Genomic DNA, 23988 nt, shown 5'->3' with positions numbered 1-23988 from the left:
GACTAGCTACCATTTGAACTTGAGTGTTTGTTTTTCATGGAAAAAACATGGATGGATGGATGGATTTGAGGCATAAATTTTAGAATCCCTTGAGGCATTCTTCCTTTTTTTTTTTTTTTTTTTTTTTTTAATATGGATAAGGAACTTGTCACTGTGATGAAGAGAAAAGGAATCTATCTCTGTTACCAAAAAGGAAAAATTGCAGACTAGAAGAAAGGAAGAGGGTAAATTACCATGGCTTAGGACAAAGAAAGAAAGAAAAGAAAATGGAAAGGGAATACGCAGAAGATTAATTAAATGATAGGGAATAAAAAGTGGCTGTTCAGATGCCAGCTAGTGGAAGTAAGCCTAACAGATAAAGTTAGGGACGCTACAAAAGGGTGTGTAGTTTGAAACTCAGCTGCAGTCTTTACCTTGCATTTAATGAGTTGAATATTCACAATGTAAAATATTTACAAACATTGTAAAATGAGTTAGAAGGAAAAGCATGAACAGAAAAATACGAATGAAAACTGCTAATTTTGAAGATGGGAGGACAGTCCCCTCTGTTCAGTGCTATTCTAACAATACCTTGGCTGAGAGTTTGTAGAGGGACAAAGACAGGTGACTTTGTTTTCATGATTCAAATGAGATAATTGATCTAGATGATCTACTTTTATTATCAAAGCAAGAACAAAAGAAGAACATTGGTTTTAAGCATGAAGAAACAGTCACTGTAGGACATACAGGAACATGCAGGACATAGTTAACTACTTACTGTGATCTGCTTGTGTGATGTCATGGCAAAAATGTCTGACATTGTATATGGTTTTAGTGATGCAAATTCATGAAGTTAGAGCTGCCTTTAGTGTGTCAGATAACAAGATGATGGGGGGCTGGAGGTCAAGTTAGCAAGCACAAATGAGAAATATCATACAATTTTAACAAAAAATGCCTTCAGTATGTGAAGCACCTTATCAAAGCGTGTGGTAAAGCCCTTCTCTCCCCCTCCCTCCTCCTCTGCTTCTTGAATCTATTAAATTGAGAAATTCTGTCTCTCCAGATACACCATTAATTTCAGCTGCGGTTCTTAGGCCATATGCAGGAATCATGGGATGAATTTTATGCTTTGTGACAGAATCAGTCACACAGACATGTATTCAATAGCTGTTCATATTGCCGATGCACTGAAAATACGTTTTTTGCAGTTGGGAAATAATAGTTCAATTTAATGAGAGATGCTTAAAGTGATTGTTTAAAAATATTTCATCCAAATGGTGCAGTTTTCACACAGACTGAAGTCTAAAGGAAGCCAACAACTGTCATTAAGACTGCAGTTTCCTAGTGTCTTGTGAAAAGCATCCTTCAGGCAACAAGTAATTCAGAAGAACTATACTGTTCCATAACTGTAAACTATGCAAACTAACACAAGATAGTCTCCGTAGTTGTTACAGGGGTTAACATTGGTTAAAAGGATTTTATATGTCAGAAGTCATGTTACCACTTCCCATAGGATGTTCTTGGTCAATGATTCATTGTCTGGACCACTGAAGAAACCAGGTTACTCGATTAAGCAAAGGTATTTGGTTATAAATTCTCATTTATTCTCCTAACTCAATGTCTTTTCAGTCAAGTACCCCAACAGAAGTTCTGTGCTTAATAACTTTATGGATATAGACTGAAACAACCATTTGAAGGTTATTTTTAGGTTACTTTCAGTGGTTGTCACTCAAAGTTTTTAACTCCTTTGGGAAAAAATGAACTATTACTTTTGTCCCCTCTTGTGTATTTCATTATATCTTTGTATTTATATTTAATATCTTTATCAATGATCTCGATGAGGGGATCGAGTGCGTCCTCAGTAAGTTTGCAAACTACACCAATTTGGGTGAGAGTGTTGGTCTGCTTGAGGCTAGGAAGGCTCTACAGAGGGATCTGGACAAGCAGGATTGATGGTATGAAGTTCAACAAGGCCAAGCGACAGGTGACTTGGGTCACAACAACCCTAGGTAGTGCTACAGGCTTGGGGAAGAGTGGCTGGAAGGTTGCCCAGCAAAAAGGACCTGGTAGTGTTGGTTGATAGCTGGCTGAAGATGAGCCAGCTGTGTGCCCAGGTGGCCAAGAAAGCCAACAGCATCCGGGCCTGTATCAGGAATAGTGTGGCCAGCAGGACTAAGGAAGTGATTGTACCTCTGTACTCAGCACTGGTGATGCCGCACCTCAAATACTGTGTTCAGTTTTGGGCCCCTCACTACAAGAAAGACATTGAGGTGCTGGAGTGTGTACAGAGAAGGGCAATGAAGCTGGTGAAGGCTCTAGAGCACAAGCTTTATGAGAAACAGCTGAGGGAACTGGGGTTGTTTATCCTGGAGAAAAAGAGGTTCAGCCTTATTGCTCTCTACAACTTCCTGAAAGGAGGCTGTAGTGAAGTGAGGGTTGGTCTCTTCTCCCAAATAGCAGGTGATAGGACAAGAGGAAACAGCCTCAAATTGCACCAGGGGAGGTTTAGATTGGATATTAGGAAAAATTTCTTCCCTGAAAGGGTAGTCAAGCATTGGAACAGGCTGCCCAGGGAAGAGGTTTAGTCATCATCCCTGGAGGTATTTAAAAGACGTGTAGATGTGGTGCTTAGGGACACGGTTTAGTGGTGGACTCAGCAGTGCTGAGTTAACAGTTGGACTCGATGATCTTAAAGGTCTTTTCTAACCCAAGTAATCATATGGTTCTATGATTATGCTACTCTAACATTACAGAAGTAACTTTCGATATTTCATATAACATACTTTTGAGAAGCGATGGATTGAATTTTTGCAGGAAGTGAACAGTACCAACAATATACATTTGTTTTTATTTTACTTTGAAAGGTTATCCCAGTTTAGCAATTTTCAGTAGTATCATATGACTTCATGAGACGGAAATTCCTAATCTCTTTGGAAGGTAAAAAGTTTTTATTATTTTCTCTCTTTCATTCATGATCATTGGACCATCTCTTGACATTTAGAAAATTAGAGTTTCTCACCAACCAATAGTTTCAGAACAACTGCATTTCATATCTTAGAGATGGTCTGGCTGGAATCATGCCATAATGAAAATGATATGCACATTCAAGAAAGCAATATTTTTTTTTCCCCAATGAAAATATCTTTTTCAAAATATGGTTTGATTATCTTTGTGTACAAATTTTAATAGATGAGAATAACTGTTAACAGTATTGACTGGTATTTTTCTAGATTTTGTTTTCTTGAGAATCTATATACCATTACAGTACACTATTGATCTCTGCCCAAAGCAAAATCAAGCAAATTGATTTAACAAACCACAATCTATCATGATGTTAATATATTACTAATTAAAGAAGTGGTTAAATAAATGAACCGCACAGTAGACGTGAGCTCAATACACTTAAAACATAAAGCTTTGGCAAAAGAAATGACACCAGCAAATTTAGCTTTAATACAGGGACTACATTATCCCTATAAAAGCTTGGGAAGTGTAAAGTGTTGTTTCAATGTCAAAAATGCTGTCTTCCAAAGGGAGTTGAAATATGCAGAGAGTTTTGTGCTGGCTTTCCTAAAGTTTGGTCAGAAACGGTTGGAAACTTAGGTGACAGAACCTGTAAAATCCTACCCATTTCTCAGATTACATGTAGAGGTGCAGCCTTTCTTTCCTCCCCTGTTGTGTAACTCATCTTTGCCACCAGGTCTTGAAAAGTCTCTTGCAGAAGCACTGACCCTGCTTACCCGTACCTCTATGCAAGTAGAAATTGCCTTCCCTTCACCCTAGTTAATCCCATGAAATTAATATCGTGGGGGCCGATGTTAAACAATATTTGATATAGAGCTATGGTTTTCCAGATTTTATCCCTTGTTCTAATCCAATATATTCCACTGAAAACAGCTTCTGAAGATCCCCACACTTTCTGTTCTGCCACATACCAATGTGTTAACTTATCTAATATTTAATAAGTATTGACAAGGTGTGAGAACCTGAGTAGGTTCTTATAGCTGCTTTAACATAAAATTGGGTAAACTAACATATAAAGTGTGTGATGGAGGAGGAGTAACCTGTGTGTCTTTCCTGGTCTCGTTGTCTGCATGATAATTCTATTACTTGTGCAAAAAAATCAGGAAGTTTGTTTTTTAAAGATCCTGTAACCTTCATTGTTGCCTTGAGTAGCAGTGAAGAAGTTGACAGATTGCAGGTTCCTATTTGTAGTCAGCAAAACTTCTTTTTATGTCTCATTCTTTGCCAGAAAAGAAAAGGAAGCTACTCAGTCAAAAAGATATAGTACTCCATTCAGGAAAGCAGAAAAAGAAGTTGGAGACAAAGGGAGCTGATTGCAGGAGTTCGTTGCTCCCAAGGAAGTGAGTACAGGCAGAAGTAAGTTACAGCCCAGAATAGTCAGGGCATGTGAAGGAGAATCACAAAAAGCACTACTTATATTGATAAAAAAGCCTCTGCAATTCATGTCAATTTCTCTTGCTGCAAAAGTGGATCTATTTTTGTCTTCTAAATACTGTGTGATTTTTTTAATCAAACTCTCATTTAAATTTTTAAATTTCTTTTTCTTTTTTTTTTTTTCCTTTTTACTGTCAAGTGAGGAAAAAAAATAATCTGGTAGCATCACTTTCATGCCTTCCTGACTTTTTACATTTGTCTTTTCTTTTTGTGCCCTATAACTTTTCAAATATCTTCCCTAACTTCAGAAGCATTAGGTACTGTCAAAATCATAGCTTTTCACTAGATTCTTTGTCACAGAAAGACAATAGGGAACTTCAGTCCTTGCTTAATAAAACCTCAGTTTCTATTCAGGACAGAAATTGCCGAGAAGCAGTCTTGACATCCTAAGGAACCTTAGACAGGTGTGGGAAGGCCCTCTCTAAATCTAGGAGGTGACATTAAGGTTGGTTGTAGCATAAAAGAGAAGAGAAGAAACACAAGCAAAGTGAGGTTAAAGGAATTTATACACTCGTGTGTGTATGACCACTACTTGTATTAGGAAAATTTTCTTCACCAAAAGGGTTATCGAGCACTGGAACAGGCTGCCCATGGGAGAGTGGAGGGGACCTGCAGGGGTGGCTTCTGTCAGAAGCTGCTAGAAGCTTCCCCTACTATGTCCGACAGAGCTGATGGCAACCAGCTCCAAGACAGACCTGCCACTGGCCAAGGCCAAGCCCATCAGCGATGTTGGTGGCATCTCTGGCATAACGTATTTAAGAAAGAGTAAAACCACTGCACAACAGCAGCTGGGAGAGAGGAGTGAGAATATTTGAGAGCAACAACTCTGCAGACACATAGGGCAGTGAAGAAGGAGGGGGAGGAGGTGCTCCACGTGTTTGAGCAGAGTTTCTCCTGCAGGCCATGGTGAAGACCATGGTGACACAGGTTGTCCCCTTGCAGCCCATGGAGGACTCTATGCCTCATCACGTGAATGTGCCCTGAAGGAAGCTACAGCCCGGGAAGAGCCCATGTTGGAGCAGGCTCCTGGCAGGACCTGTGACCCCGTGAAGAAGAGCCAATACAGGAGCAGTTTTTTTGACAGGACCTTTGACCCTGTGTGGGACCCACACTGGAGCAGTCCATTTCTGAAGGACTGTACCCTGTGGAAAGGACCCATACTGGAGCAGTTTGGGAAGACCTCCAACCCATGGAAAGGACCCACGTTGAAGAAATTTGCAGAGGAACACCTGTGAAAATTAGTTTTTCTCTTCTTTTTCTGTTCAAGTCTAAGAGAGTCCTGGGACTAAGACTGTCCTTTTCCATTTCTTTAGTTTTTGGTTGATACTATTTAGTAATGTACTCTTTTGCAAAACATTACAGAGATTCTCTTCAGCAGTCCTTAGCTGTTGCTTGATGCAGTTTCTTCCTTTTTAATGTTGTTCTGCATGGTTGGTCCAGTATTGAAATGAAAATTATACACTAAGGATGACTTGTAACCAGCTGTTAGCTAAACTGCTACCTTTCAACACTTAATCTGTTTTGTTTTATTTAATGATTGAACTCTATTTAGATCTCTTTATTGTTTTTTGATCATTATAATTTTTCTATGAAGTACAGTTCAGACCAGAACTGTTGGCACCATATTACACTTTGGTACTGAAGAGAGCTCTTCAGAATCACCTCTTGTGATTTTTAAGAATTATATCTTAAGTATGAGTTTCAGAAGCTCAGACTAACTTTAAAATGTTATGCAATATTTCCACTTACTCTGGTCTTATATAAAGCAAAGACAGGAAGTAACAGGAAAAGCATACAGCAGGATGTTATTTGAGGATTTAGAAGGAATTGGAACAAGTGGCTCTATGTAAAAGAATAAATTGAAGCTTTGCCTCAAATATCTGTCAGGTTGAATGACATTAAGTCATGACATAATGCAAGAAAATTTCCTGTAAAAAAATATAGAAGCACATTGTCCTATGAAAACTGTACCTGATTTACTGGGTCTCCAGCATCTTGCAATTACTATAGGACAGATAAGTCTACTTGACATCCCATGAGGCAAAGCAATTTGGGGACATGGATATTACAGTCTTGGAGGACATGTTTTTTGCCATGTTAATATAACCCCCAAAACTGGCTGAATAACGCTGCTCATCTTTAGCCATATTAAAGTATACTCAGAGTGATGAATTAGTCGTCAGGTAAGACAATCAAAATTGCAATTTTTCACCTCAGTGACACCAACACAAATGTGAGGGATGCTTAGCTGGCCATGAGAAATAAATATTTATGAATGAAATCTATTCGCTAGAAACAAGGCAGTATAGATGTTCCCTATAAGTGAACTGAATTGCATTGAAGGAATATCTGGCTCTTTTGGTGTGAGTTTCTGTTTCCAGCAGAAACAACCCAGCAAAGCTCCTAGTAACATTGTTAACTAATTGCTTAGTTTTCTAATTATCAATATTAGCTAATTGCTTTGGCCTACAGCCAATAGTAGTTTGGGTTTTTTTTCATTCTTTAGAGTATTGTGAATTGAGTCGTACTCTTTCAAAACTGCCTAGCATATCAAAATCCCATGAGAGGAGCAATGCAATGGTTTCCTTATTCTGCTCAGCTTCACTTCAGAAACAGATATATTTTGTCTGTGTGCTTATAACAGTGTAAGATTGTATATGTATGAAATTTTGTCAAAGCTTTGCATGTGATATTTTTTTGCTATTTTTAGTTAAAGCACATGCAACATATTACCTGTCTCTGCTTTTTATATTGACTCTATGTCTCTTCTAGGCCACCTAGCTTATCAAACAGTAAATACCTTTGAACAATGTTATCACTTATTTTCATAACTCCAGTATGCTGCATAGCTGGATGAATTCCAAACACCTTTGACTTTCAAAATAAGATCTTCTTCCAACTCTAAAAGGAAGAGGATTTTCATGTCAGTGTAATTATTTGCATGATTGAAAAGCTGAATATATCTCTTGTTTTATTTTCAGCTGAATTATCCAAGTATCCTAAAATATCCAAAACATTCTATTAATCTTCTGTAGTAGATTTAGTGTAATGTAATATCAAATTTAACAGAATTTTAGATAACCTACTGATAATGTTTAATTTTAAAATTATTTTCTATTGTTTTGAGATTTTTGGGGACAGCTCAAGTGTAATCTTTTCCTTAATATATATTGGTTACATTTTTGTGGTCTTTTCCTATATGGATAAACTTGGCTTTGTAAACTCTATTATGGATAAATTCAAACAAAGTTTAGCATTAAAAGTTAAACAACACATCTGCTTAAGCCATTTTGTCTTTTCGTCACATGTGGGTCTCTCATATACATTTATTTTACACGTTTTGGCTGAGTAAACTTTTACTTTGATTTTTTTTTGAAGAAGAAGATTAACTTCTTTCTTGTTCCAAGGTTATTTCACACTCCATATAGTCACTATTTTTTAATACTGTTGGACAAATATCAGCGGAGTGTCAGTAGAAGTAAGTCTGAGAGTTACTTATTATCATGAAGCACTTGTGGTCCTGATGACTTATTACCTGGAAATACTAGTCTGGAAAATTCCTCAGTGACAGAAATTTATATAGTTGTCTTCATCTGATTTAAACTTGCCAGTCCTGTTGGTTTTCTTGGTTAGATTTGATATAGTGCTGCCTACTTCATAGTTGTTTTATATATATATGAAATGTCTTTTTTTCTTGTTTTATATTTGTATGTATATATACATAAAGCAACAACAAAACCAAAAAAATATAGACAGATGTTCCCAGTTCAATGTTTTCCTTCCAAAACTTGAACTGGAACTGTTGTGAACTTCTGTATCACATCTTCAGTGAAGGTCTGAAATGGACAGATGTGTTTTTTTTTTCCTTTCCAGACATTTAAGTACCTTTCCAAACATTTAAGGTAGGATTAATTTCACATAGTAGTAGATGTTTAATATACAGACATCCAATTCCAAGTAAATCAGTCTGGATTCACTTTGTAGTGAAAGAGACAATTAAGTTGTTTTAGGTAATGTTTCCTCTGGTCTGCTTTGAACTTCTTCAATAAGGTGAGACAGTACATGCTCTACCAGTGTTCATCTGTCTTCATTGACTATGGAGGGGCCTCTGGGTCATTAATTTGACAACTCCGTCCTCTAACATTTCTTGTAGATCTTTCTAAGCCAGAGAATTCCTGCCTTAAAAAATATGACCAACCTCATAAAACAGTTTCACAAGCTTTCCTTATCATCTTTAAAATCCATAAGGTTGATCCAAATTCTGTCAATGATCCAGGTTCTCGCACTTGAGCATTATTAGTTCTTTAAATATTTTCTTCAAATGTAATATGATAACAATTTTTCTGTCAGGTCACAGAAACAAGGACTGTATTTGGATTTAAATGGATTGCTAATAAAACACTGCTCTGCATAGGCACCTGGAAATCTAGGAAAAAATAAACCAAATGTGAAATAGTGCTTAATGAGCTAATTTTTCCCCCACACAACTGCCAATCAGTTGAGGCAACAATATTTTATTAAAAGTGAAAAAAAGAAAACTTAACGAAATAGATGGCACTACAGAAACCAGGCACTGGATGATTTTTCGAGGAAACAAAGCCTGATCCAGACTGACAATGCTGCTGAGACAGGAGCTTCTTCCCCTCTGCCTCTCCTCTGCTTGCTTCACCAGACTCTCCCATGACCTGATCCTGATCCCAGTCTGCGTCCACCTTGAGTAGCTGATCGGCACTTGCTGCGTTCCCACTAGCAGCTCGAGCTAACTGCCGCAATGTTCCCAACCATCTTCCTTGCGCTTTTTTTTTTAGGTTACAATAAATGTATTATTTATGACTAACACAGTTTCTTGGAAACAGGAGAGTCTTAGCAGACTTCACTGTCTTGTAGCTCAAAGGAAACTAAATGTCAGTCCTACTTCAGAGCTCACCAAGACCTCTAAAAAAAGACCTCTAAAAAAAGTCTCTGATCTGCTTGCTTTCTGCTCCAGACTCACTCCCGCTTCTCTGTTCCCCAGAAGAAGTTATTGCTTTATACTAGGAAGTCCTCAGACATAAAAACCTGCCCAGACTCACACACTAAGACAATTGTTTTGTACTTTATGGTATGTTTCTCTTTTTAATAGAAATGTCTCCAAAAGTAATGAAAAGAACGTACATAATTTTTCAGCTCTACCCATTGATCTCTTTCAGTTTATTTGCCCTTCTCTCCAATGGATATCACCAGAACACATTTCTCAATTTCTTGGATGGAAGGAAGGGTATAGAAGGTGGGGGGTGGGCAATCCATTTTGTCTTCTGGGCTTTCAGCACAGGACTTACATTTTCTTGCTAATTTACTCAAGATTAAAACAAAAATTCCTACAATAATCTCTAGATAAATGGGAGCCATTTCAACCCAAAGTTATGCATAAGTAAATTTTATTTCTTTTTTTCTTTTCTTTTTTTGCCCTGCTGCTGTTGCACGATGGCGAGAAATATAACCTTCCTATTCAGCACAGACTAATATTTTCAGTGATCTTTGAAAAACAGCCATTTCATTGGCTGAGACTGGGTTCATTTCTAAAGCTACCAATGTGTAAACAGCTAGCCCTTTAAAACTGTGTTCCACACATAATGGCGTTTCTGTTTCAATCAGATTATATCTCTAGAGACTAATGTTTGAAGTTTAAAAAAATCCATGAAAAATGCAATCATTTTTTACCAAATTTAAAAAAAAAAGTCACAAACAAACAAAACCCCACAAGATTCAGTAGTTTAGTGGCTATAACAGGTACCTTTATATGCATAAATATATATATATATATAAAGCAGGTACATTTTATATGATTTAACCACTGCAGAAGAAGTCAAAACAATAGTAACCATGGATTATACTAAATCTATATTTGGAATGCATTTGGCTATATTTTACAGAGCAGAAGAGGCAGATGGTGTATGTCCCCTATGATCAGCCTTGTCTTTAGTAGCATTTACATGCTAAAATTGGGAAACTTTCTAGAATCCACCAACGTTATATTTTCAGATTGCTTGACATCTTTTGTCCAGAAGGTGATCTCTGCCGGAAGATAAAACTTTATATGCATATATGGTGAAAAAAAATTTTGAGTCATATTTTCTTTCCAAATGTTGCACTCTGAAAATGCACGGTAATGAACATGGAAGTACAAACATGAAGTGATAATTAGGCATGTTTTTGTTGTATGTTTTTCCATGTGCTACCAAGCTGTGGAAGGTAGCCTTTAAGACTTCTAAGTGCAGTGAGTAAGACCTTCCATTCCACAGGATCTTACCTTCATTTGAAATCAACAAATCTATTTCGACTGCCTTGTATTTTTCTTCAGGCTAATGCTATTTTTCTTCAACAGCATAGCAGCCACTTCTACATTGAATTGGTACGACTGTAGGAAAACCAGTCACATTTGGATTGTAAAACAGCCAGATCAGACCTGACCGGGATATCGAATTCTCTGAAGATTGTCCTGGATGACGAGAGAATAGTTTATCTTGTCATAGAAAGAGTAAGTATAATTTCTTTGCCTCTCTGGAATCCTATGCTGAGGGGAGAGTCGCTGGCCACTTCATGGGAGAAAAACTATTCAGTGTTCAAGGACAGCTTGTTTTTACCAGACAGGAGATGGCAGAATGACTCACAAATTACAGTCATGATGATGCTCTCTGTCAACATATTTGACACTGCAGAGGACTTGACAGTGATTCTTTGAGAAAGATACGTCGCCCAAGCGAATTGTCCCAAAGTAGAGGCACTTATATACATTTATATTTATGCATCTGTGTCTGTATATGTCTTTTTTATATATTGTTTCTTCTTGGAAAGTAGAGATGAAGACGACTGAAAGTGAAGTGGAGTAATTGTTTCCCCACCCGCACCCCAGACATTTTACTTAACCCTTGAAAGCATCCTCAGTTAGGTACCATAGACCATACTGAACCTTAAGAAATATCAAATCTTTGTTTAGCTATTGTTTCTTTTTTACAGCTCAGCAACACAGTGATCTTTGAGAACAGTCTTGTGTTGGTTTTCTAAAAAGTTTTATATTAGCTTTGTAAAATGACTGCAAGTTACACCTACTTTTCCAAAGAATACAGTGAGAAAAATCTAGCCTCTGAAGAGTTAGAATAATTCCTAAATTTTTATTGACTTCCAATCTTCAAGCCTAGATTTAGAAATACAAGGAAGACACATTCCACTTTAACTGTCTCCCCAGTAGCTTAATGTATTTTCCTGTTTGGAAGACACTAGCTGCACTATGTTAAACTAGACTGTTCTGCTGTACAAAATGTTGGGAAATTACATTATTCCTAAACAAAATTAAAATTAGTGTTAATATCAATTTTTTACTTAATACTAAGCTCTAAATTTTATCAGTATTTGAGAACATTTACTGTGCCCTCCTTTCCCTCTCCCTGAAAAGAAAAAGCTGTGCATGATACCAGAGGCTGTTCAAGCAGTCCACTAAAGGGTTTGTTTTGGCTCCTGGTTTTTGAGGTGAAAGAACTTGTACACACCTTGCTGGAAAAACAGGTAATGTGAAAAAGACAGTACAAATATACATGCTATTACTGCAAAAAACACGACAATCCTACAAAGTGCATATTCACAATTAACATGAATTAATAAGTGTAATTGCATAAGAAAAGGAAAAATAGTGATCAGTTCTGACATTGGCAGGATTTCGTTGAAATCAGCATTTTGTACTGATTTACACAGAAGGTGATTTTGATCAGAGTACCTTACAAGGCTTAGTAAATAGAGCACAGCCTTTGTTTCTTCTTCCTTTATTTTATTGAATAGTCCACATTTCCCAGTTATTGCAAAAAGCTACCATGCTTTTTTGAAATAGAAATATATCTGTGCTAACTTGTTATCTACCAATTTCAATATTGGTTTAATTGTTTTCTAAGGGCTTGTTTAATATGGTCCCTTGGAAACAGGTAAACATGATTAAAAGATAAAGGAGGTGGACAAAATTGATTATTTCTAATGTTTTAATGGATTGGCACAGTGAAAAGCGTCATTATATAAATTCGTATGTTTTTCCTCTGCTTCACACTTTGAACACATTTCACTTACAGTGTTTAAAATTCTGCCCACACCACTCTCTGACAATCAGAGTCGATCAAAGCCATTCCAAAAGGCACACATGGGCAAAAGCAAAACAAAAACCCCAGAACAGTTTTTGACATACAACAGTCTTTTGTGACCCAGTCTTATTTTTACTTTATTCAACACTTGTAATGTGATCAAAATGATATCAAGAAAATGCTGTTAATGAAAAATGCTTCAGAACAACTGCCCAGAGTGTGCTTGATTTTTTTTTTTGTCCCAAGTTGCTTTTTTATAGAGGATATGGGGTACGTTGAGTAGTTTATATTATGTGTTAACTGTTATTTTCATATTTTATCTTGCCCATATGAGGTATTAAATAATAGGTCTATTTAAATGTGTGGGTTTTGACCATATTTCAGTAATTGTGTCTATGAAAATGATGGAATGAATGAACCAGTCACAACTGAGTCATAGCTGACTTGGCACAGGCCAGTGGCATGTCTGCGTTACCCTAGTATTTGTGTCGTTGCTCTTATCTTTATGCACATAATTGCCCCTTTAGATTGGGGTGACATGAATGTCCCAGTTTTCCTGCAATATGTTGCTTCAAAACACTTCAGTATTTTGATAGAGTAAGTACTATCACCTACTGCATTTCTATTTATTTTTTTCCATATCTTTCCCACTGGGGAGGAATGTGTCTAAAATCTGCTGCCCTCCATATTTGATGCTTGGTGTTCTGAGAGGCTGGGAACATAAGAAGGACAGACATTCATAACAGTGAATTTAAACTCCTCTTGTCAGAAAAGGACTACCTTTGGCATCAACTTATTACCTCCAGAAGAAACACCACAGGAGATACATCAGGTTGAGAGAGCTGTTAATCATTTTGCTGGCCTGTACAGATTTCTCTTAACTTTCAAAATATTTAATTCCCTCTAAGCACTGTCAATTTGATATAGTATCAACTACTCTAGCATTGCTGAGAGGGTAAAATCTAACAAGGTTTTTCTAAGAAAATAATCTTGTAGTAGTGAGCCAACCCAACAGAATTCTCATTAAAAAAACAAGTAAGCAATTCGTATTTGTGGAGGGCGAATATGTAATCATCAGAATGGCAAGCTGTGTGTCTCAATGTCCTTGTCATAGTCCAGAAAAGAAGAGATGTGGATATAGTGACATACAAGAACAACTTTCAGGTAAAGGCAGTGTAAACATATTTTTTGTTATAGTAGCCACTTCAGTTAAAAAAACAAACATATTTGCAAACGGTGTCCTTTGGAGCAGAAAATTTCAATAAAATCTTTCAGAATAGTATTCCAGGAAGCACTGCCTACAAGAAAAGAAGAATATTTCATTTTCAAGGGAACTCTAAATAATCCACATTATTTTTCACTATCACAACACTCCCATGAAGAGTTTGGCATTAAAAACAAAGCTCTGACATTATAAGAAAGCATGTTCTGTTCTTAAGCTCTTCTTCCTGAGCCTCATTTATAGCTTGCTTACTCCCTGAGTGACCGTCAATAAATCACTCTGTGATCACTATGGTGGCCTTACACAGGATTCGGTCAGTCTACCTAGACTGCTTTGCAAGCAGTGCTCTAACAGCAGCATCAAGACTTGTCCACCTATGTGTTCCGGGAACAACCTTAGAAGCACGGCCCTGGGCATAGGCCGAGGCTGAAGTGCCTGCCTAGGTAGACTAGCAGGCACACTGCGCATTTTTAAATTCATTAGTATGGCCTTAGGCAGTTTGAAAAATTAAGTAAAATAACAAGAACATGTTATGAAACAGCCATTATTTTTCTTATGCTGCCTTCAAATGATCCTTTTAAGCAGAAAAAAAAAAAAAATTGTAGTGAATATTATTTTTTTTTTGGGGGGGGGAAAAAAACCCCATCATTTTCAGGTTTTCTAAGTTTTACGTTTTTGGGGGGGGTGTTGTTTGGTTGGTTAGTTTGGGGTATTTGTTTTTTTTGGTTTTGTTTTTTTTTTTTTCATTTTTTCTTTCTCTATATTTAACCAAAATATTCCTTGACCTCAATGACCTGTTGGCAAGTTTATGAGACCTGCTAAATCACCACAACCTTTTCTGATGAAGCAACGTGTTTGCTCAGATATGTTCCAACAAAAGGATTTTAACAACATGACATTTAGAATCTGTTCACCCAAGAAACCCCTATCAAATGGAAAAATAACACCATTATCTTTTTGCTCACACACCCCATTTCTACCTTTGGTCATGTCACGGTCACTATCACTGCATTGCTATCCGGTTCTGGTCTGAGTGGCTCACACTCTGCAACCTGACATCAGTCAATAGTGTTTTGAAGCTGGGAACTTCTGCTAGCTCTGCTTACAATAAAGAACTAAATCAGATCTCTGTCAGCAGTTTGAAATTCATGGTCTATCCATAACGATTCATCTACATGTGCATATGAGGCTCTGGAAGAAGTCTTAAGTGAAGGTTGCAACAAACTACTTCAGTGGACCGTAGTTTCCCTACTAAACTGAAAAAGAGGTTTGACTTTGAAATATAATCTATTCCAGAACAACGAATGTGTGGGATTGTAATTGGTGTTCAAGTCAAATATGGAAGAATTGTTTCTTTTGGTGAATTCTCAGTTCAATATTCATAGCTTATTCCAACCTTGGTCTTCTGAGATGAGACTTCCTTCGGAGCTGCCAAATGAGATGGAAATGACTTGCAACTTATTTAGAAGGTAACAAGTACCACTGACTTCAGTTGGATTTGAACTGGAGCAGAGACGCTGAAAATAGATATAAAGATATTCTATTAACATCAATTTCCTGAAACAACAAATACCCGTACTTATTCTGTATGTATTATGCATCTGTATATTAAATGTATTTATTCATCTATCTGCTCTTGAGACTAGAGAATAAGACTATGTATACTTCTGGGATTTGTGAAGTAAATTGTAATGCATTACACCCCAAACCCAGTAAAATATTAAGCTGAGCTTTTTGCAGCAGAACCATGTATCGCGTGCTGACTAGTATCAGCTGTAGTAAAATAAATCCCACTGAATGAAATCTGGTAGGTTCTAAATTAAGTTTATTTTTCTAAACAGTTTGAAAAGTGGTGCCATCAAGTGCATTAACTGCAAATCCCACGTTTTACCATGTCATTATCCCTCAGGAAAAAAAAAAGCAAAAGCAAAAGCGAGCAACCTTCTCTTTTTCTGGGAGTCCACCACTATCAATGTCTTTCAGATCAATAGCTTCCCTTACTGGAAAAATGTAATAGAAAAGAAAATTGGCAAGCAGCTACTTCTTTTGACTGAGCAGCTCAGCAGACTGTTAGGCACGCTTCCTTGAAAACACATATAGCCTTTATCCTGCAATTGGTTCTGCATGGACAGGTTCCACTTTTGTGTAGCGCTCTGCTGAAATTTCTGTTGCTTTCTGGGATTTTAGAGGTAATGGGCTCAGCCAAGGCCCATGAATCTGCTATCAGAGTTGTAATTGCAAGATTGGGGCTTTTATTGCTCTTTCTTTCACTCTCTACGTCTACATGTACATAAACCTGCTTGAAACAGTTGCAAGCCAGGAAGCTTATGTGCTGTGCTTTAGCAGTACAGCACAGACATTGCTACAAGAGGCAAGCTGCAAAACTGGTTGGAATAATTTGGAAAACACTCAAGTTGCTAGGACACAGTTAAACCTCCGCTTCCATGTCCATATCATTAGTCATGTCTGACACAGTTAGCTACAAACTTGCTGGGACATTTTACCAGTCATTTTTTTTATATTTTTTTTTATGGAAATAAATATTTCATGTTTAAAAAAATGCAAGGATGGAAATTCCAGAAATCTTTCAAGAAGTAATAATATATACCAGGTATCAACAGTGCAGTGAAGGCTCATTTTGAGCTTTAATGATTAGTAAGTAGCTCTCAAACAGATTTCTCTTAAAAGTTGTCTTTAAAAAGTTGATTGTGTTAAATATATGATGGATAATCATTCTCTATCTAAATAATTATTTACAGATTATTTTCTCCCAATAATTTTCATAAGAAAGATTCCATACCTATCCCTTCACAGGAGAAAGAACTAGATATGGATTTACAAATGACAGATTTTTTTTTTTTTTTTTCCCTGGCTGTAATGATTTAATTTCATTTTCATCAAAAGCATAACAGAAATACTTTCATTAGTGGAATTATAGAGGAGGGAATAATTACTTTAGGTTGCAGTACTAGCCAGAGCTCAGGAACTCAAAACCTTTCACATACTTTTCTGCTTCTTCCTGCCCTTGCTTTGATAAGATTCAGGTTGTCATGAGGACATATTTTTCATCCCAATTTCATCTTGCTTTCTGCATTATACTTCATTACAGAGTATGCCCAAAGAAGAGTTGCAATAATTTAAAGGGGGAGGTGGGATTTGGAAAGAAAGTGGCACCATGTTTTTGAATGACTTTTAGGTTTACACAAATGTTAGTGCCCGTAGTAAGTCAGAACAGTTCTTGTACATTTACAGTTTTTATCCTCAGCCAATGACTCCAACAATGCATTTAAGCAGCCACAAACTAGTGAAAATCAGAATTACAACCTTTTCCACATGTACATCTTCTATGCCAAAGGGATATGGGGAGGCAAATACATTACTATGGCAGCTCTCCATCATCAGAGAATTCCCCTTGACTGAAATAATCCTACAGTGTCTGTTAAAATGGCTTTATGCCTTTAATATACTCAAGAATTGAGACAAATGAGAGTCTGGAGATTTGGAACAGTAAAACCTCTCCAGATGGAAAAGCTTTTATGATTTATCAGCTTCTCTTGGGCAACAAAAACTACTTTTTCAAGAAAAAAAAAAAACAACAACACAAACAAAAAACCAAAGCAAACAAACCACAAATAAGGGAAAAGAACAGCAAAAGGGGAAAAAATATTTTGTGTTTTGATTTTTCATTTAAACTTTCATTTCACATTTTCATTTTGGGTATGTGATTTAAAGCTTTGCATAAGTACAAGAGGTGACTGGGGAGAAGGGCTTTTCTCAGAGGTGCTCAGAATGGTTTGATCATCATTCAAATACTGATGAACTAAGAGTGTTTGCTTACCCACAAAGAGAATATTTTGGCATCCACCCTGCTTTTAAAAAAATAAAACCAGAACTCTTTGAACATAGGAATGAGTGCAGTAAGGACAGCAAACAAGATGCTAGTTTGCATTACTAAAAGTAGCTAATTTAGATGACATGCATCTTTGAATCGTTTTGAATAGATTGAAATTTGAATTTGAAACTTGAAATTTCTTTTAATTTCTTCCATGGGATAAGCCTACACTCCTCTGTGGAGTGCAATACTGAAATGTATCCACTTACATCCAAAGTTATTACAAATTAAATTTAGCTGGAGTTAGTCCTCTGGGAATTATACAAGTTACAGCACACATGCATGCATGCATGTGTGTCTGTAAAATCTTCTATTTTGCAGTGGGATTCTGTTATGAATCAATGCACATTAAAGATTATATGTTTTGATGGATGCTTTGGACAAATGTTTAAATCAAGTCATCTTACAGACCAAAGTTCAAGATATTGTTCTGTATACAAAGAAAGACATTCCACCATGTGTTCCTCTTTATTATTTAGTAGGGAGTTTCAAATTTGTTGGACTTAAAACTTATTTAGGATCGTTTTGACAGATTTAAGCAGTGCCATGATTTGTGTCAGTAAGAACTAATATTTATTAGAGCGTTCACTGCAAACCTAAAGTACATTTCAGGGAAAGTACATTTGTCAACAGAAAAATAGAAAGGAACTAAGCCCTTCTCGTATTACTAGCGAGTCGCCAAATGGTCAGGTTGTTGCTCATCTTCCCTACTGCTTCAATAAAGCTTCATTTTATAACATGTTGTCAGACTCCGTCACTGTTTGGACCACACCACAATGAATGCAGCCTGTGTAGCTCTTATTAACCTAGCTTTAGTTCCAGCAACAGTCACACTAGAGAAGCAACCACCACAATAAAGACAGAGCATCTGAGCCTTCAAACAAATCACAAGCCTCCAAACAAATCACTGCACAATCTCAGGACTTCGGGCAAGTATTCAGTGGTTGCTATTCACACCCTAACTTCTAAATTTGAGTTAACGCAGGCCGCAGGTCAATAAATGTATTGTGTGTCCTGAATCACTCATATCTGACAATATTTTTGAAATAAAGACATACTAAGCCTCTTGGAAACAAAAAGAGCCTGACTGAGAACATACATATATATTAAAAGACTTTCCAAGATGTACCTGTAGTTTAAATGGAGGCAAATACTGGGAGAGAGTAATTTTCAAATCTAAAAAACTCTCTTTGTAGGGAACGTTATCTTACCTTGCTACAGTAATACATGCATTTATGGGTAATTAGCTAGCAATGCATATATAACTTCATCACTTTCTGTTCATGTTTAGACCACTGCTACAGTTACTGTTGTGGGTTGATTATGATGGAAGGCTAACTTAGACATATCCGTGATAGCTTTGCACAAAAAGCTGGCTAAGCACTCAAATAACAAATTGTAGTCACTTTAAAATCACTGAAACTAGAACAGGTAGTTTAACATTAGTTTGGATACGTTGGCACAATGCTTCAGACACAGTGTTGTAGGCACGTCCTTTATATATCGTTCATGATCACAACCACTCTTATTGATCTGATGAAAATTTGCTGAAAGCCTTGGGAAGAATGAGCTGAATGTTTCCAAATGAAATATGGTCCCCTTACCAAGTTATGGATCAAAAGTGTTAAGTTTAAAAGATTTTTAAATATTTCTTTCTGGAGAAAGTACATACAGAAACAGCAGAAAAATCAAAGAAATCCTGTATGTGATTTAGTTTATTAACAAGTGGCTAGCAAGAGTCATAGAATATAAAAATATACTGCAAATCTTGCCAATACACTGAAATAAGCTATAAAAAAATGGCTATAGCTATTCATGTTTCTCTCCTGTAGTGTTAACAAATACAGATTGATGCATTCCATTTCTTGTGATAAAAACAACTATAGCGTCTGCAATGGAGAATCGTTGAAGGCACCATTCATCAGGTTTGAATTCTAAGGGCCAGCTGCCTTTATATCTGACAGAGAGATTCTGCAGCTTTGGGAGAGAAATGAGAATGCAGGCAGCAGGAGGAGCAGCAGCATCAGAGGGGAGATTGGTACACAGTGGAAGTAAAATATGTCTGCAGGCTATGGTAGCTGTTGTCCAGAAAGAGCAGTGGCAGCTGTGCTGCAGGTAGGCGAGTGGGAGAAATGAGCTGCTGTGGCCACAAAAAGCCTGAGCTCTGGAGAGCTGGACAGGCATTTTGTTTTCATAGTCATTCTTTTTCAAGAGAGAGAGAGAGAGAGAAAGAGGGAGAAAAGCAAATTGATATTTCAAATGTCTGTCTTCAAGGAAACTGGGATATAGCAGTGTTTGTTTTCCTCAAACTGAGTGTTGCCAGAGGGAAAGAAAGGAGCAGAAGGAAAAGGACAAAAAACTGGGAGTGTTACTGGCATCATCCGTTCCTGTGTGGTGCAGGTGTATCAATGGAGAAATGCAGTTCTTTCAGTGGAGCAGTGGAATTTCAATGTGACTATAGAGCGGGCAAAATGTAGTTAATAACTATGCCAGATGGAGCTTCATCTGCTGGGGATTCACTTTAGAAATTGAGAAATTATTAGGTAAATATGGGCTCTGTCTTTTTAAATTTAAAATCTTGGGAAATACTGACATCCAGTCTTGATGTTAAGCCAGAAGAAACAGTTATCTTGAGGGATAAAGGTGATAGGAATGTTAATTTAAGCGGAGACATCAAGAGTTATTTGCATGTTAATCAAGTCAGTATCAGCAAAGGCTCCAAATGCAGTGTACATCAGCTGAAGTTCTAACATAAACAAGAACAGGTTTCTGCCTCATGAATGCTTGACTACAGAGCCACACGAAACTGAATCTTTTTGAAATATAATCTTGGGCTAGGGCGTTGATGAACGAGAGAGAGGTGAGTTGATGTACAAAAGGTGGATGCTATCCTTAGATATAATTGTGTTTCTGGGAGCAGGAACATTTTCCAAAAAAAAGCAGTAAGTAGTAAACCAGAGAGAAATTATTTAATTCATTTCTTCTTGACAATACACTATAGGAATAAGTATTGGTATATTGACAGACACAGGCACCAGGAAAAGGGAAAAAACCTCAAAAGTCATTAAATGACTAATAGGGTTGGATAATTGCTAGTTTCATACAGTCTCAAAAGTCATAAATCTACCACTGACTTCCATTCAGAAAGCCTGGGAGGAGCTGTGTAGCCGGGGAGATTTAGATTGGTTATTAGGAAAAATGTCTTCACTGGGAGGGTTATAAACTTTGGAACAGGCTGCCTGAGGAAGTGATTGAGTAACCATCCCTGGAGGTGTTTACAAGACGTGTAGATGTGGTGCTTAGGGACATGGTTTTGTGGTGGACTTGGGAGTGTTAGGTTTATGGTAGGACTTGATGTTCTTAAGGGTCTTTTCTAACCTAAATGAATCTATGATTCTAATTTGCTTGGTGTAATACATGTAACAATACAAGTGGAGCATACACATCCTTTCCTGCAGATATTGTCATAAGAGTAGACCTACACTGTTAGATTGGCTGGTTCACTTGGATCCTTGATGTTGTCAGCACTGTAAAAATGTCCCCATGTTCTCAGATTCTCCTGAAAATGCAACTCAGTGGAGCTCTTAGGGAAGTTTCACTTCTGTGGTGCCACGAGCAATTGCTTTAACCACCCCATGCAGTGACATATGATCTGAAATTTATCTACTTGGCATGACAAGTATATTGGGTCAGTAGTCATTCTTCTTCTAAAAAACACAAATATATGCCCCAATCAGAGCCCAGCCTAATCAGTTCAAACTGCCACAAGGTGGACCCAGGTAAACAGGACACTTGCTGCAATCTGCTGACATGTCAGGTCTGTACCTGGCAGCTTGGCCATTATGTGCAACGGCTTCTCCTTGGGCTGTAGCTTCTACGAAGTGCTCAACATTACATTTGGTGTGCTTGCAGGAGGGGATAGTGTTCTAACTCTTCAGTGTTTTCTTTATTAATTTGCCAGAATCAGTCACATATATTCATTACCACAAAGCCTCAAGTCAATCAACACTACTGTGGTTTTCATCATCTTCTGGCCCCTGTCAAAAATGCTACAAAAAAGAAAATGTTGCCATTGTTATCCAGCTTATTTCAGATTAATCTGGGCAGTGTGAGATACACAGAGGCAGCCAGGTGTCACCTGCTTGGGTGATACCTCCAGACAGGCTATAGCCAGTGACTAATGACTACAAAGAGATTGCAGGGAATACTGCTTCCTCATCTAATCATCTATCCATCTCTCAGCAGGCCTGTGCCTTCAAATAGCCACAAGCATCTTCATCCTACATCTCAGAGCATGGAAAGCATACTCTCATTTCCAAGCCATATGCATTATGACACTAGTGGTCTTCAGTTAAGCTTCACGTCACTTCAGAAACTTCAGAAAACTGCATGTAAAGCAGTAATTTTTTTAACAAAGTCACAGGGGTTACCACGCAGGGCAATGATGCACAGTGTGGATGCAGCCAGTGATTGGAACAGCTGTGAAACACAAGCCGCTTTCTACCTTTCAGCTTCTAGACCAAGGCTCTTTCTTTGTGGTGGATGAGATTAACGATGCAGACATGGTTTACCACTTGTAAGAATCTGTATCACAAAAGAGTCGTTATTTACCCAGGCATAATAGTCTCACCAATTTTCCATTTTTTGCTTTGGCAGATCTTTTTTTTTTCTCTTTACTGAACTCTACAAAACAGAGAGATCACTTGGTGGTGTCTAAATGTTGATATACGTAGTAATTTAACAACTTAGCTGAAGAAAATTCAAATTCCTGTGAGTGTGGTTCTAGATGAAAACATGAGAAGTTGGGCTTTCTTCATGGTCATAAAGTACTAGCCGTTTCTGCTGTTTCTCAATGTAGAGAAAAAAGTGAAAAAGAAAACAACCACTGAACAGACAAGAATTTCTATTTAAAAAAAATAATCAGAAATGAACATGTTAAAGCAGTGTATACATAGACACTGTTTTAGTACAGTGTATCTCAAAGAAATCCAGACCTAAAGAAGGTCTACACAAGTCTATAGTACAGGAGGAAACAGTTTATCCATGATTGGTTTTATTTCTGAGGTCTGTATAGAGACCTGGAATCTTTGGAAAAAGTTGGGATAAAATTTACTTGGTGTGACAGGTGTAGTGGGTAAATATCAATTGCTCTTCCACAAAACACTATCTGTAGTGATGGTCTGGACATTGTATTTTCCTGTTAAAAATATAAAATTCATGACTTAGAAATTCCTACAACCTTTGCACTCCATATTTATTTAATAGTTTCTCTCCCTCTCTCGTTGAACATGCATATGTATCCATATCTATGTCTATATCTATACCTGTATTTATATAGAAATATCTGGAAGGAGATTTTCTTCAAGTTGAAAAGAATAATTAAAACTAAGCCTACAATTACATGATTTTATACATATTTTAAATATCGCTATTTTCCTATCAAAGATCTTGGGAATTATGACAGTCCAGGTATTTTGAAAGGTACTATCAACATTATGGAGCTTCTACATGGCTTCTCTGGTTTGAAAAAACAAGTAAGATGACAACTTTCTTCCTTCTGCTAAGACCAATACCTAATTTCTTCATAAATATAAAGAGATATTAGGAGAAATGATAATCTGTACAAGTTCATTTGCAAGTGTATTAAGGCTTCAATCCATGAACAGGAATTCAGTCAAGATATAGAAGTCAATAAGAAATTTTTGGTTTGTTTAAAAGATTTTTTATTAGTTAGTGATAGCTCTTGGCGAGAGCTAAGAAGGAATATACAATGCATCAAAACATGCCTACTCTGTCTCACCATGATAAAGTCTAGTCCTTTAGAAGATATATAAATGCGATTTGGCTAAGCCATAATCAAGTGCAAATGTTCCCATATGTTAAGAAGAGATAATGATGGTCTATAAGTTTGTATTGAGAAACATTAAATATATATTTTAAGACAAAAAGAATTAGCAGTAAAGAAAAAAATATTCTTATTGACTGTGATAAATAATTCATACTCCTATATTTTTCTTCATTTCTTTTTAATTTCCTATTTCTCCCTGTACGTAATCCAAAAATAGATTCTGTATCTTTTTGAAATATCTCAAGCTTGTTAAAAAGGGAGCCAAGAGAATTGGTGATGCGCATGTCTGTAGGGAAGCATAATAAGGGTCTATTCTGAGGTACTGAGAGAAGTGGATATAGATGCCTTAGGGAAATATTTATGAAGAAGGAGTTACAAATCTGAATACTGCTAGTTTGCAGATTTAAGATGCTTTCATTAAAAAAAAAAAAAAAAAAAAAAACCAACCTAGAAACTAATTTTTCCCTTACAAGAAAAAAGAAGTTCA

The sequence above is a fragment of the Vanellus vanellus genome (genome assembly GCF_965231255.1).
Source record: "Vanellus vanellus genome assembly, chromosome: 1".
Taxonomy (NCBI): domain Eukaryota; kingdom Metazoa; phylum Chordata; class Aves; order Charadriiformes; family Charadriidae; genus Vanellus; species Vanellus vanellus.
This window is presented reverse-complemented; position numbering follows the sequence as displayed.